The sequence below is a fragment of the Xylocopa sonorina genome, chromosome 10, assembly GCF_050948175.1.
Source record: "Xylocopa sonorina isolate GNS202 chromosome 10, iyXylSono1_principal, whole genome shotgun sequence".
NCBI classification, from domain to species: Eukaryota; Metazoa; Arthropoda; class Insecta; order Hymenoptera; family Apidae; genus Xylocopa; species Xylocopa sonorina.
The window spans coordinates 5,905,075-5,920,245 of NC_135202.1; the positions used below are offsets into that span (position 1 = coordinate 5,905,075).

Consider the following 15,171-nt stretch of genomic DNA (forward strand, 5'->3'; position numbering starts at 1 on the left):
GTTTCGCGTGTTAATCGTCCCCGGAATAAAATTTGATTTCGTATAAAATCGTTTCTGGAAAAAATGATTCGAAACGATTCGTTAAATTCGTCGAGCCAGATCGTCGAACCAGAAGGAAGGGAACAAACGATTGGACAAAGGTGTCGAGAGGCGGTGGCGCAGTTGGCCATCCCGCGACAAATGATTGTCCCCAGCCGCGTCGGCCGCGTGTTAAATTGAAAGCAATTTACGGTTATCTCGCGTCGTTGTTCGCGGCGCACAAAGGGCCCGGACTGTTAATTAACATGCGTGATACGTGCGATTAGACGCGACCCTTTTATATACGCCGGGTCAGGAAAGTTCGAAATGGAGCGGAACAATGGCCGACGAGACGGTCTGTGGAACAGGTTTCCAAGGGTGCCTCCGCGCGCTAACCCCGATTGTCGACGTGATTTATAAGTCGCGGGGACCCTCTCTCCGCCGTCCTCGTTCTCGCCACCTTCCGCGGAAGAGTGTGTGAAAGCGAAACGGTTCACCAGATCGTCAACGACGGGTTCGCGGTGCTCGAGTCACCCTCACCTGCGCCGGATTCCTCGGATTTTTCCCCGGGAACCCGTAATTTCGAGTTAAATAACTCTTCGATTTCACGCGAGTCTCGTTCGTTTCGCGTTAACATCCTCGAAAAGGAATGCTCTCCTAGATTTTCCTGTCGAAAAATAGAGTGGAGGATAAAAGGTGTGCCCTACATTTCTCGAACAGAAGCACAGTGCACCCTAATAATCCATTGAAGCCGCTGAATTTATTTTCACCCCCGGTCGTACAGCCGGTCCTCCGGTTACCCAAAAACTCAGCCGACTCCGAGGCTCTTCAACCGACGGGTGTGTTTCGTCGCTCCCGTGACCAGGTCTGTCAGGGCAGGGGGACGGAAATATATGTATAAACGTGAAACGAGACGAAAAAAAAGAACCGTGGGCTTTGTTACTCGGTTGTACACCTTTTTGCCGCGCGACGAGAACGGCCGGAGAACTCGGTACGCGGGGTGTACCGAGCGCGTACGGGGTGCACGGAACACAGGAGACACACATGTTGGGGGATGATGGTTTACAGCGTGGAGTGAGAGAGAGAGAGAGAGAGGAAGGGGTGAAGAGGGAGGGAAAGAAAGAGCCGCAGGGAGAGAGGCTATCGATTTTTTTTGTCCCCAAGCGACGAAAGCACCCCGGGCCGCGGACGCGGAGGGAGAGGGTGGTGCGTGGCATAGAAACGGACATGTAAAAGCCCGCACACCGACAACCACCCCGTTACACCACGTAGTTACGTTACATAACGCAAACGTAGCCACGAGACGCTTATTGAATCCGTAGCACACGCGGCTCGCGGCCATCGCACCGTTTAACCAGCCAGTTCCGCTATTTTTTAACTACACCGCGGGAAATACGCTACCCGCGGACATAATGCGGTTTGTCGACGTGACATAGTGCATTGGACGCATTTTCCTTTTTTTTGCCAGACAATTTCTGGAGTCGATGGTTGACTCTCGTTTTTGGTATTCCAGCCAGGATTAACCGTAATGAATGTAATCTAATAACGCGCGTATAACATTTACACGGCTTGGCGAGGTTCTCTTTTGCTACAGTTAACATTGCGAGAGAATTAAATTGAAAGAACCGTAGGAATTTAGAATTACCATTTTTTCCCCGTCAAGAGCGCACAGTATTCTACTTACAGGGGATTAGCCCTGTCAGAATCAGACGCAAGTAGCACTACTACCCGTGCTGGCGTAAACTGAATACTTTCTCGCGCTCGATACGTTCGATGTTAACAGGTACATCGTCGCGAATATGAACGCTGTACGCGAAACGCAACGAAAGTGTTCGGTATCAGAGCGTAGATACGAAAACGCGTGTACATTTCCATGGTCCGCGACGAATGTTTCCATCCGAAACCCGAGTTAAGACTTTCGTCCCGCGGAACTTCCTCAAGTGCGCCCTATCTGAATTTGAATAGCTCGCTCGGGCTTCTTCAACTCTTCTCCTACTGTTCGAATTAACGTAGCGGAATTTCAAAGTGCCCCACACCTCGACGAACTATTCCAACGAACCTGTAAGAACTTCCTTGCAAATAGTAACTCCCCGCGAAACTTCTCGTTACATTTACTCTCGGTGGAATTCGTCGAGACCAGTGTACACCCACCTCCTAGCGGTTTCCATTTGTATTTATCATCGTGCTTGCCGGATTCGATCGAATTAGTACCGCTGGTATTATTGGTATCGGAGACCACTCGAGTCGATGCGATGCTTACGATTTCGTTTGTTCGGTTGTCGTTAAGAAACGGCAAGGGACAAGATCCTGGCTCGAATCGACAGGCGGGATTACGATGGAAAAACAGGTCGGGCAATCTCTACTCTAGAAAACCGATCTGTATTCAACGCGGCTCTTGATTTACGTTTCCTTAAACTTCAAATAGGAGCAATCTTTATACTCGATGGAATTACCGGTGAAATGGGTCGAATAATCACGCTCTGAAGAACTGATCCGCATTCACCGACCCGCTACCGATACTCGACCCGATGTCTCGCTGCCGTGGAAGCATACGTCTGCCTCTGCATCGTTCGATCTGCTGTTAGATCGGCGCACTTTTCAATTCGGGACAACGCGACTGTTGTGCTCGATCGAAAGTGTTTCGACGAATGAATCCATGCTTTATCGACGTTTCTCGAGTACCGTTCGAACGTTAACCGTGTTGTTCGAAGTCGATCGGTTGTTAAGTGTCTTCGAACAACAAGTGGACTCCGGAGGAACTTTAGCGAGAAGCGAAAAGTTGGAGTATTAAACTCGCGAGCCGTTCGACGATGTCGATCGTACACGAATTTTCAAGTAAATAACGTAATCGTACCAACGCACGATCGCTCTAAAAATATCTCTGGAAACAGGACGTCGCGAGTATTTAAATTTCAAGTTTCTCTTTCGAGCCACGCAGCGAAGAACATAAGAAAGAGAGAGAGAGAGAGAGAGAAGGAGAAAGAGAGACGTCGAAATATCCACTCGCATAAATTTTCTTTTCGCCCGACCATCGACGTGACCGTACCCAAAAGACGAAGGGAATATCGCAAATTATATCCCATTTAGCGTGTCCGGTTAAAGCAGCCACCCTGAAAACGGGATGTCTCGTATTACCGCGTACGTGGCGGTTCTGTTTTCGTTTCACGTGTTGTCCGTATCGTTGGCCCGTGCGTGCCCGCCACGGTAATTTCCAATCGCAATGGTATGTCATCAGAAACACGAACAGAAGGCACCGTGCAGCCAGAGGGTGCATGCAAAGTGGCCGAGCGCTGCCGTCGCGGTTCGCTCACGGTTACGGGACCGCTCGAGGGGCGAAGGGGGCGTGTAATGACAGGAATTTTAATTAATTGCTATAATAACTACGCGCCGCGGACAGTGAATTTGCATTTGTTTTCGCCAGCGGATCGCGATTCTCGTCCTCTCGCTCTTTTCGCCGCGGCGGTACCGGAAGTACCCGGGGGCGGCCGGACGAGATGGAAATTTTCCGGCGATCCTCCAACGATAAACGATGATCTCACGATCGCCCCAACCTGCGGCCCGCTTCGTTACTTTTTATTTATCGCCCGTTAATCCGTAACTTCTGCTGTTTCGTATTTACATTAACCAGCTCGATGCTTGCCGAATTCCGCGCACGTTTACATCGCGGAATCGACGCGGTAAGCGGTCCTGGTTGTTCGAAGGGGATGCTTGTTAACGCGTTTCACGCGCAGCGAAGGATTAGCTTTTCAATTTATGTGAAATGATACAGAGGATTGCGAGGACCGTTTGACGTGTCGTTCGCCTAACAAATCGATGTCGTGCGTTCAGTTTGAATCTTAAATATGCGGATCGTTCGTATGAACGACGATACCGATACGATACAGATTTTTCTCCTTGGTCTGTTATTAAGTGGGATTGCTCGAAGAGACGTATTGTTTCTTGTATTATCGAGAGGTTTGTTAGATTGTGGATAATTTATACGATTCCTCTGTAGAGAAGATTAGAGAGTTCGAATACCGGGAACGAGTCCTCGCGCAGGGGACAGATATCTCGTTACGCCAAGAGTGGCTTCCGGTGAGAAAGATTGGTGCCCCGTTGATACCAAATGTACGCGACGTCTACATATTAACGAAATGATACCCTGTCGCATCGAAACTAAAACTTTCTTTGTTCTCGCACGTTTCCCAAATCTCTGTTCAAAGAGAACGCTAAACAGATCAGGGAATAACAGAAATTCAATATCGTACAAAGTAAATGTTACCATTTTTTTAATATCATTTTCCGTTCGACCGTTACAGTCGAATGTACAATACAGGTTCGATGAAATTTCGACCATAGTGCGTACGATATTCGATAAAAGTAAGCGAATTAAAATAAAACAAAAAAAAAAGGAAAAAGTCGATGTTGTCACTGATGAAAAAATATACGACGCTCCTTTTATCACGATCGTCACATCGCGTTCTCGAACGATTTATAGCGGCACGCAATTCATTGGGACAACCGATTCGAAGATCGACCGCGCGGATCGAGCGAGCGCGCGCTAACTCGCAACGGCCTGCAGATGTTAATTTCCCAACTGTTGCTATTTACGACGACGGTGAAACCATTTGGGCGAGCGTTCGGAACGCAATTCGGAAACGGTGAAATTTTAACGATGCACCGTCCGCGAGACGAATCGATACACGTGCCTTGCATCCAGCCAGGGTTTAGCCGTGTGCAGTCTGCCGCGCCTAGCGACTCGAGTTTAAGCGCCGGCCACCGAAACGAGCAAAAAGGCTGCCCGCGAGGAGGAGGCCAGCCAGCTCGACTAATGTATGTGAACGGTTGATCGAGTAAGTAGTCGGGTAAACAGACGTTTGGACGAGTTGAGTAGTCAAGCGTACGGTAAACCCTCGATAACTGCACACCACTCGGGGTGAGACGCGCGCGCCTGGTTATCCAGGTGCGCAACTCGAACTTTGGACGCGATTGATATCGCGCTGAACCTTGGCGTTTCGCTCTGTGTACTTGAAAGTACGCGAATGTTATTCGCGTGATTAATGCACGAACCGGCATGGGTAATTTCTCGGGGACGTGCAATTTCACAGATTTTCGGATAACCGATGGCAAGATTTACTGCAATTTTTTTCACAAAAATTACAGGAAATTAGTCGTCCTGTGTAATTATAGTTTTCTTGCTGATTAGGTAAATAAATGAGGTTTCCTTGGTCGATTAGATCGAGGGACGGAGGGTTGGACGCGAGGCGCGCGAAGAATCGCTCGATTCGAACGGCGGGGATGGGACGAGCGAGCGCGAACACTTGTTTTAAACATTATCCACGCGATCGACGCGTTTGTTGACGATGAATTGTGGTTACGTGTAGCAATTCCAGGCTTAGTCGCGTGTTTATCTCGATCCTGGCCGTATATACCTCGCGATCGTAAATATTTGCAGAAATGCGAGATAATGAGATACCGCTCAGAAACCGTTAACGTCATTTCCTTTTCGTGTCCGTCCGCTATCGCGAACGCGACTTTCACATAGCGTTAACGCGAGAAAAATCAGCCGGCTTGAAATCGCCTATTCATACATTATACAGTTACCAATGGTACGTAACAATAATTTATTAATGAGCTCGCTGAAGATTCTTTAATCGACGGAGAACCGGGTACAACCGCGTGCAGAAATTCCCAAGCACCGTAGAACGACGTTAAATGAACGTCGATCGTCGTCCACGTACGCCTGCAAATGTACCGCACAGATAACGACGCCTATTCGAAGGTTTCGACGTGTACATGGGTAGCCTCTGAGATGTAGCGGCTACGTAGATCGAAGCAGAAAGTAGCGGCACCGATCGACGTAGCGGCCATCCAGGGTCGTTTGCAATATTCTACCTCTTCCAACGGCGATTCAGCCACGACTAGCACGAGCTATAACTTCGTGCAACCTTGATCGAGGTTTCGAGTGCTTATTTTCTCAGGTGCGCGTTGATTCGCTCGTCTCCACCCTCGAACGTGCGAACCTGAACGTCCGATCGTGGAAACCCAACTGGCGAACGCAACGGGGATTCCCGCGTACGCCCACGGGTTCCATCGCGCGGCACACTTTGAATTTTCAAACTCGCTATCCTCAAACACAAACCCTCGAACGCAATTTTGTCACTCTTCGCTTGCATCTCGTTTTGTTCTCGAGAAGTAAGTGGAGAACCGTCCTCGTTGCGCGAAAATAATTAGCAAAAGCCCAGCTTCTGTACGCAGGAGGCGGCCACGTCGATCAGCTTGCTCAACCGCGGATCATTGTGCGATTCTAAGGCCGTGCCGCGTTATGTTTTCTTTGCATGCGCGATTGATTTCGCCCGTATGCCGAGGACAACGCGAAAGTGGGCCGGCACAGGTGCATACGTATGCAATACGCGGCGGCAATCGTGCAAAACGCCGGGGCCAACGACACGTTGCCCTAAATCCGCCCCGCTTGCAACGCGTCTAAAATAAATCCGCGGACGAACTTTCCACGTTGGGGGCACGCGTTGATTTATTAATCGACGTTTCCCACGGCCACTGGCCAGGTTTGCCCCCGCGATCCTTCGGGGTAAGTGGCCGTTTGAATTTTCGCCCGCCAGAAACCGGGCCTCTGAATGGCCGCCACCTACGCCTCGCTTCCACGCTCGCCATTGAACGTCGTCGTGCGCGCCCGCGCTCGTTAAACTCTTCGAGCTCGCTTCCGTTCTACACTTTTTCGCGCTGTTTGACTTGGAAAGTTCGATCTGAATTTATATTGCTTTCTAATTAGGTTCGAGTTCGTTTCGTCTGTGCTCGTTGATTTTTCGAATGTACATATTGATTTTCCGCGGTTACCGCCTACGCATATTATTAAAATTGAACACCGGGTACGCGACGGCCACTCTCGATGCGCCGTTCGGATCAAATTAGATTTTTCATTCGAATCGCGGGCCGTTTGATTGGGGATGACTTTGATTTCATTTCTAGCGGCCGGAGGTTTTAAACAACGGATCAGTTTTGCGGTCGGAGAATGTTCAGCACGAATTAAATTGGTTTCAATCGGTCCGCGGTTACGCAGTTTCAGGGCAACAGCCCCGCGCGTGTTCTGTTTTAGTTACCGGTGAATTTTCCGCGGAATCGAATTTTATTCGGCATTTAATTAAGGAGGAGCGTCCGATCGAAATTCCGCGAGCACCGCGTTTCTTCCGCCGGGATTGGGAATTCTGGCGGAGCGCGAGTTAAGGAATTATCGAGTCCGCCTGGATGCCAGTCCATTCGCGCTGATAGAAATTACTATACCGGCTCTTCGACGCTCGAATTACCTTGAATATTTAGTTGAAATTCTGAACTCGTTCGAGTCGAGCCAAAGGGAATACGCGATTCAGCGCGACCATCCTTGTGTACCTTTTACACTCGACGACCGTACCCTCCGCGTCGCGCTCTATTTGAACTCTCTAAACACTTGCATGGAGAATTAAAAGAGTATCCACTTCTTTAAGGTGAATTATTTTCAATTCAAAGAAGGTCGCACGGGCATATGACAATGCTTCCGTTAAAAATCTTGAATAATTCTAATATATTCGCTGGAAAAGTTCAAGGAAAGTCTTGCCTCGCGTACTTTGCCACCGATGGCACAGATATACCGACTCGGGTCGATGACTTCTCCGCGGCACTCCATCTTTTTATAAGCCAAACTTTGTAATTGGTGACGTAGCGTTCTTCTTTTATTCATCGACACTCGAGGGATACTATTCCCAAATGTTAGCGTACAGCGAAGATAAAATACAAACGCAGACACTGTTTAACCAACTTTGCAACTATTCTCAATTCTTACCGCAACGCGCGACCAGTCAATTTACATTCGTTACGAAGTAGATCATTTACCACGTTATACACTACGTTCTCGTCGACGTAAAATATTTGAAATACCGCGACTGTTCCAGAAATCGGTTGAAAAAGCTTGTTCGCGCAGTGATCGAGAAGATCGACGATCCGCGCCGCTGTTAATGAGCTTAATGTCTACCCGCTGCGTCGACACGGTGGTTGCATAACGATAAACAGTCACTAACGTTCATAATTGTAGCTAACCGACACCTAATGCGAGCTTATTAGCCGGCCAACGCTGGAGGATCCTCGTTACAATCGCGAATGAACAATGCCTGTTTACCGGCGCATTTCGATCGTTGATTCACGCGATGCTTCTTTATCATCTATTCAGCGCGTCGTTCCTCATTAGAGACGCGAATCTTCCACCGACGCTTCAAGTTCGAGCTTTGAAGGGACCATAATATAATTCTGGATTCAATTCCAGTGAATTTTACGCCGTACCCAGCCGCCACGGTCCACTGTGGTTAATAATTAACAAAAGAGAAATTTGCGTTGGCAAATGGCTATTGTGTGTCTTAAAATTGTTGGCCCACGCGCGCACCGATGACGCTGGTACAAAAGCGAATGGAACAGCGCCCACGCAGTCGCACGGGATTTCGTCTCGAGCTCGCATAAATGCATACGCGGACGCGATACTTTTCTCGTTCTGTTTTGGGTTCAGCGCGCAATCCTCGTTGAAATTTCCCCCAAGAGCAGTCGAAGTTCCTCGTGCGAGATCGCGGCTGCAGAGACGATCCGTCCGCGCGTGCCCGTCTTTTCCGGATTCTTCGCGAAGCGAACGCTTAAATTTTCGATGACGAAGGAAAGCGATATCCCAGCGAGCACGGTGAAGGCTTGAAAAAACAGCGGCGCCGGCGAAAATTAAGCCAGGAGCCGGTCCATGGGGAGCCACGGGACGATTCCTGACCAATTTGAAATGCATTGAATTTTTAAGCGTTCCCCTTTGCGCCCTGCACCGGGCATTAGGGGCTACTTCCGGTTAGACGGAGGCCCGCGACGGATTTCGACGGCCACGATGCCTCACTGTCGAACGCGATCGCCGTTGTCCATTTTCGACGACGGCGATTGGCTACACGCTCGACGACCGCACACTTGCGTACGAGCGTCGTTTTTCTTCAATTTGTTACGCTGGAGAGGAGAGACTCGACGGGAAGTCGAGGATTCCACGAGAGAAAGTTGCGCTACGTGGAAACTGTACGTACGCCTTTGATTCTTTCTTTTTTGTCTGGCTTTTTTTCTTCTAGAGTAATTTCACTGGTTACTTTTGTGTCTTTTTGATGCGATACACAGTGCTGTAAATAAAATAGTGGAAAGTTTTGACGTATCGCAATTCGTGGAGTCTGAACACGTGGAAGATATTTAAAATTTAAAAATTCCATAACCGCAGAGGTAAACATTTTTAAATATTCACCGCTTTCGGTGTCCAAAGTTTCGGATGTACAAAATCCGCGAAGCTCCGCGGTGAAAAATGTACGATCCACGGTTTGGAAACCTAGCAAATTCCCAAATTCGAAGCGCGTGTACGAGCGACAAAGCTTTCGAAAGCCGGAGGAAAAATAGTGCCGGCGATTATACTTTCCATTGCGGTTTGGGAAAGGAAACGTGGCGTATCGAACGCGCAGAGGACGTGGCTCGAGGAAAGTAGAAAGAAAAAAGAAGAAAACGGAAAAACGCTTGGGGTAAAAGAACACGAGGAGAGTCGAAGCGTTTCTCCTCGCGGTGGAAAAATGGCGCACGGCGGCTGTGCTACCAGGCGGCCGTGTGTGTGCACGCAGTCAATAAATTTCGATTCGCGGGCGTAGATATAGTTGTGTACTGTGCATGCATTAATGGCGAATGCACGCCGCGTACGTAAGTGCATACATCTTTTAAATCTGATAAATGCGTGTACTTACGTGGAGCAACGGGCTACGACGCCCGGTGTAAATGCACCGGGTACCGGCCGCGTGTACCGCACGGCCAAGAATAAACGATCGATGTTATTTGCGCGGTTGGCCCGATGTTAAATTAATTATTTGCCACACGCGATGTGGCAAAGGCTGGCCCGTGTGTACGGGCGGCTGCTCGCGCGAGCTGATATTGCGTTCAATGAAAATTGCTAAATGAATATTCACCGAGGAAATACGATGCGACGAATTTGTTTACGACGTCCGTGCCGGAATGTTTCATTTCGCCGTCAGGTTATTAAGGCTTTCATTGGCGCGTATACTGAAATTTGGCGGTATCGATTTTTTCTTTTTTTTTTTTTTCAAATTTATGAACCATCGTAGAGTTTCGTCGTTTCGTAGCAGGTGTTCGTGCTTCATTATAATTCGTTGAATTCTTTTTATCGCGACATGGGCGTGGACTGTAATTCTGTTTAAATCGACGGGGTGCATTTTCGTTGGTCCCTTTCGAATTTCTCTGTCTGTTTCATTTTTTAATTTCGTAGAATTACAAATGAATGGATGTATGGATGCGATTTCGTCTCTCAAATGACCGTGCGAAATATAATATTTTTCCAACGAAATAACTATACAGGCATTTTTAATTAAACCCAACGGGAAATCTGTTTCCTCACTCGACGAAACACACATCGTTATCTGAAAAAGCATTCCTAATTAATATCGCTTCGTAGGCTGAATAATAATAATAAAAAGAAAAGCCACGGATTTAAAAAACACGTCGAATGTTTTCAGTGTCGCGATACTATTTCTGATAATTAATTTTCTCTAACAATTCCCACGTTCCATCGTTTGCATCGTTTCCACGGAGTTTCTAAACGATACGCGTAGGCTGACTTTTTTCATCCCCCATATGTTAGTCTCGCGTCGTTTTTGCTATCCAGACACGTCAATGAATGTCTCTCTTTGTAGTATGTTAAAAGGCTATCAAAAACATAATCGTGGCCGTTGTCGAGCGGTAAACAAGCAACGAGAGCCAATTTCGATCGGGTTCCCTCTCTCTTTCTCTCTCTCTCTCGCCTTGTTATACTCGCGCGTACGATGCACATGCGCTTCTTTATCTAACGCTCTCATATTTTACCACGTATCTTATCTCTCTATTATTAACCACGTGACGATCACGTTATTGTAAATTTCTCGTTGTGTTCAATAATTCTTTCCAAAACAACGTGACGCGCGGCCATTGTCTCCTTGTACGATTTCGATCGCTTTTTCCTCAATTTTTCATTCCTCCGCTTGCGCACATTGCGCTCAAAATACGACTTTATCGCGCGAGAATTTATGTTGGCTCTACTTTAAATAATACCGGACTTTGTACGCAATTTCGACGTACCCTCTCACAAGGAAATTCAGAAACAAGTTTTGCGCAACTCTTTCTCGCGACCACTTTCCTCTGAGTCCTGGGAACTTTCATTATTCCGTTCCTCGAACAACTTTTCATTTTTTCCGCGAACGGCCGAGTCCAGATGAGTCCTACAAGTCTCCAGATTCTCGAATCTCTTCTAGGGACGTGGGAGTGAAAAATATGCTGCCTCGAGTTCACTGAAATTAAATAAATTTCATAATTCAATATTAAATTGTATCGACGTGGCTCTTTTTAATCATCCACAGACCATACTTGACGCGCGTTCTTCACATTTTCTAGATCGCGACGCATTTTTACCGAGTCGAAGGTAATTTCGCTCGCGGTATCCCGCCATCGTGTAACCACGTCGAAATGACCGTGTCGCGTTAAGTAATACGACAATGACGCGTGACGATTTTGCATAAATCATGTTACTGGTCCGCAGTCCGATTCCGCCGGTCGATAGCGAATCTGTTGTCGCAGCGTGGATAAAAAAGAATGAAGAAGTGTAGGTTCGACGCGGCGAAACCGGAAGACACCGCGCGTCATCGTGTTTGAAATTGCCCGTTTACTTGCCTGGGTTTCATTGTTGGTTAAATGGGATGTTTTATGTATGCACCTCTACGTATACAGTGTCTGGAAACAAATATCTATGCGCCACTAATTTTTCTGTTCGAGTAACTCCAAGCCACGATCTGTTTCTTACATGATGATTCATAAAAATCGAGTGTCATACGAAATTCATCAAGTTCAAGGTTGGAACTATCGATCATCGAATTTACTAGACTCTGTATCAACCAAAGAACTATCTTTTTCCAGAATCACGATATACATTAAAGAATGATACCACAGTGTAATCTGAAATGTAAAGCCTTTGTAATTCGGCGATGCAATTTTAATAGACACGAGTATATACTTTTTGCTCACCGTGTGCATTCACGAGGTCGCGAATTCTGTCAGTGATTATCGAGTGACGTATAGCTGGTACGCACGCGAGTTTAATCCTGATTGACAGTCTCATTTATTTCACGTTCGTGATGGCTGATTCCGAGCCACTCGGATTTTAATGTGGACTTTTCGGGCCAGCCGAGGAGGAGGCTGAATTTAATGGATTAACGAACGAGAGAAGGGGAGACAAGCAGCGACTACAATGAAATAGCGAAGTAATAAAAGTGATAAGGTACGAATCGCATCCAGAGGTCGGTTAATCCGCGACGAAGACGCGTGACGCACGAAAGTTTCGCTGCCATTTTGGGGTCAGAGTGCGGGGTTCGCGGGTTCAGCGCGAAGGATGTTGGGACGGGCGAAGGAGACGCGGGGTGCACGTACCGGCGGATCGTCCTTGACCCTGAAGCCGGGCTGCATCCTGCCCCGTGCATTTCGCGAAGGATGCGCTCGGCGCCTGCGCGTTGCCATTTCGTACCTCCATCCCTTTCTTTCGTCCCGTCCGTCCGGTTTCCCTCCTTCCGTCCACCCGCGGTTCCCTCCTGCGCCACCCCTTTCTCTCTCGTTCCGTTCACTCTCACCCTCGCCGGCTCGGTTATTCCAATATCCGATCTTTATAATACGTTTCAGCTGCTCGCGTCTCTCATTGTCTGCCACGGACGCTTTCGATTCTCTATACGATCCGCGCTTTTATCGTCGGCTGCTTTTGCCCTCGTTTACGTTGCCTCGTCCCTCTATCCGTTTTTCGTCAGTCATTTAGAGGTTGAGATTCTTCAAGGGTTCAAAAGTTGTGCAACAATGAAACTCGACTACTATTAATTATAGAAATTCAGTGTATGTACCTTATCAATGAAACTTTGAAAATAACCAACAAGAAATATATTCTTCCCTCGTGAAATGATGCCGCAAGAAAAATAAGTCGTCTTTGAAAAAGCTACCAAAATTCATCACACTTGTTTCTCTTCTAAAGAAAAAAAAAAAAAAAAATAGTCGCACATTCAATCAACAGGACAACAAATCTCATCGTAACCACCACCCCCGCCCATCCTCAGCCAGCGCGCGCGCGTGCACGCCGAAAGTGCCGCATAAATTTCACGCAGACGATCCTCCCATAAATCGACGGCGCTATACCTGCAACAACCACGTCCGCCATTATACACACCTACTTCTATCATCGCCTCCTGTCCTCTTCATTCATCTCTCGCGCGCGTCCACGCGATCCCACGAGGCTCGAAAACGAGGAACCATCGCCCCCTCCGGTCGTCCGCGATTTATTTGATTTTTTCCAACGACGACGACGACGGCGACGACGATGGCGCTCGCCCCAGCCCGGTTGTTGCCTCGAAATTTATAAGGTCGAACGGTTACGCTATAAATTACAATTTCCTGTGGCACACGGCCCTGGGCCGAATTGGCCGTCGTAACTGCGCTCGTCGAAGGGTTCGCCGTTGCACGCTCGCGCGTCGGCTCGAATTCTAATTCGTTTCCCTGAGCGGACGAGCCCGCGCGCGGTTTTTACTTCGTGGCTGGAACCGTTCCAGATGCCATCGCCGGATCTGCAACCTGTAGATACCACAGTAACGGAGCAACCGGTGCCGCCTGGGCCATTCTTCCCGCGTTCCTACCGTTACTTACGATTTATGTTTGCCCGTTGCGAGTTTCGAGACGCGCGATTCTAGGCCAGAAGTCGTTCCGCTTTCGACGACCGGTTGTAAGGGGTTGGAATCACCGGCGGAAGGGTCGTGCTGGTTTATGAATGGTTTTGCCGGTGGTTCGAGGCCAGGGGGGGGGGGGGGATTGGGTCAGTGGAATTTAGTTTCTGGGTGTCTGGGCGCCCTCGTCTCTGTCGGACGTGAACTTGATTTACGCAACGGTTTATTAATATTGCACATGTTTATGTTATATAATTCAGCCAGACAGCATTTATATAATTGTTTATGCGTGTTACGAGGTAAACAGAGCGCTGATTTATATTGTCTAATAATTGAGTTTGGTCTCGATAGAGATGGATCGAAGGCTAAGGTAAAGAATTCGCGTTCGCGTACCACGATGCCTGACGAGGAACTTCTCGCGCGGTTTATCGATCTTTTTTTTTTAATAGAAACAACTCGCATTATGTGCTGGCGAACGTATCGTCGTGTTAGCGAACGGTATCGAGTTCTTGACGATAATTCCAGTGAAACGTCGATCAACGGAAAGAGGCGCCTCGATAAGTTGTTTCTGGGAATTTCCCGATCCGGGAATAGAAATGCTTTTCATCGTTACGATCAGGCAACGGTTCAAAGCTTCCACGATCAGTCGTTAGAAGGCAGAACTGGTTATCGCATCGTGTGATTACAAAAATCGAGGTTTCTATAATTAACTACCTAGCTCGTAGAAAATTTAAAAAATTCGTACGCTTCAGACGCTGGAAAATTCGATTTTCCTAATTCCTCGAAATTCTTTTCTTTCGCACTGGTCGAGTTTTACACGAAACTAAAGAAAATGTTCGCTGCGATTGGAAATGTTCTCGCGTTACGTCGCTCGTCGTTCGTCTCGACGATATTTCAGCCAGCGCTCGGCTGAAAGGGGGCCGAGAGATCTGTCGTGGATGGCGTTCGTTAAGCTTGTCAGCGGCCTGTCCGTCTCGATAAATCGTAACGTAAATGGTCGTCGATCGGAATCGCGTTCATAATTATTTTTATCGAATACGAACCGGAATACAGGGAGGGTTAGCGGCGGGACCAAGGCCTGCGCCTCGTTAAACTCTCCGCCGTGCGAACCGGGAGAAACTCGACGCGCGTCGTCATCGCGCGCGAGCATTTTCAAATAAATGCCGGCGCGCGCGAACTGCGAACAGATGAACGTGCCAGCGGCTCTGTAAACAGCGTTTCCTCCACCAATTTCGAATCGCGCCTCTCGATTTTGCTCCTCGAAGCTTCGCTGCACGCCCAGTGTTTCTTCTTGTGCACGGAATGCAGTTCGAAGTGTTTCATTTCCGAAAATTCTATCATTCTATGGAAGAACCGAAGATTCTCAGCTCGCGCGGACTTCAGATTTTGTATTCTGACGGTC

The 15,171-nt window shown here is 48.0% G+C and overlaps 1 protein-coding gene across 3 annotated transcripts in view; it reads left to right on the forward strand.

Annotated features, from left to right (window-relative positions):
- Positions 1-15,171, forward strand: part of Mxd (MAX dimerization protein) — a 166,094-nt gene that overhangs the window by 7,672 nt on the left and 143,251 nt on the right. The window lies entirely within an intron of this gene.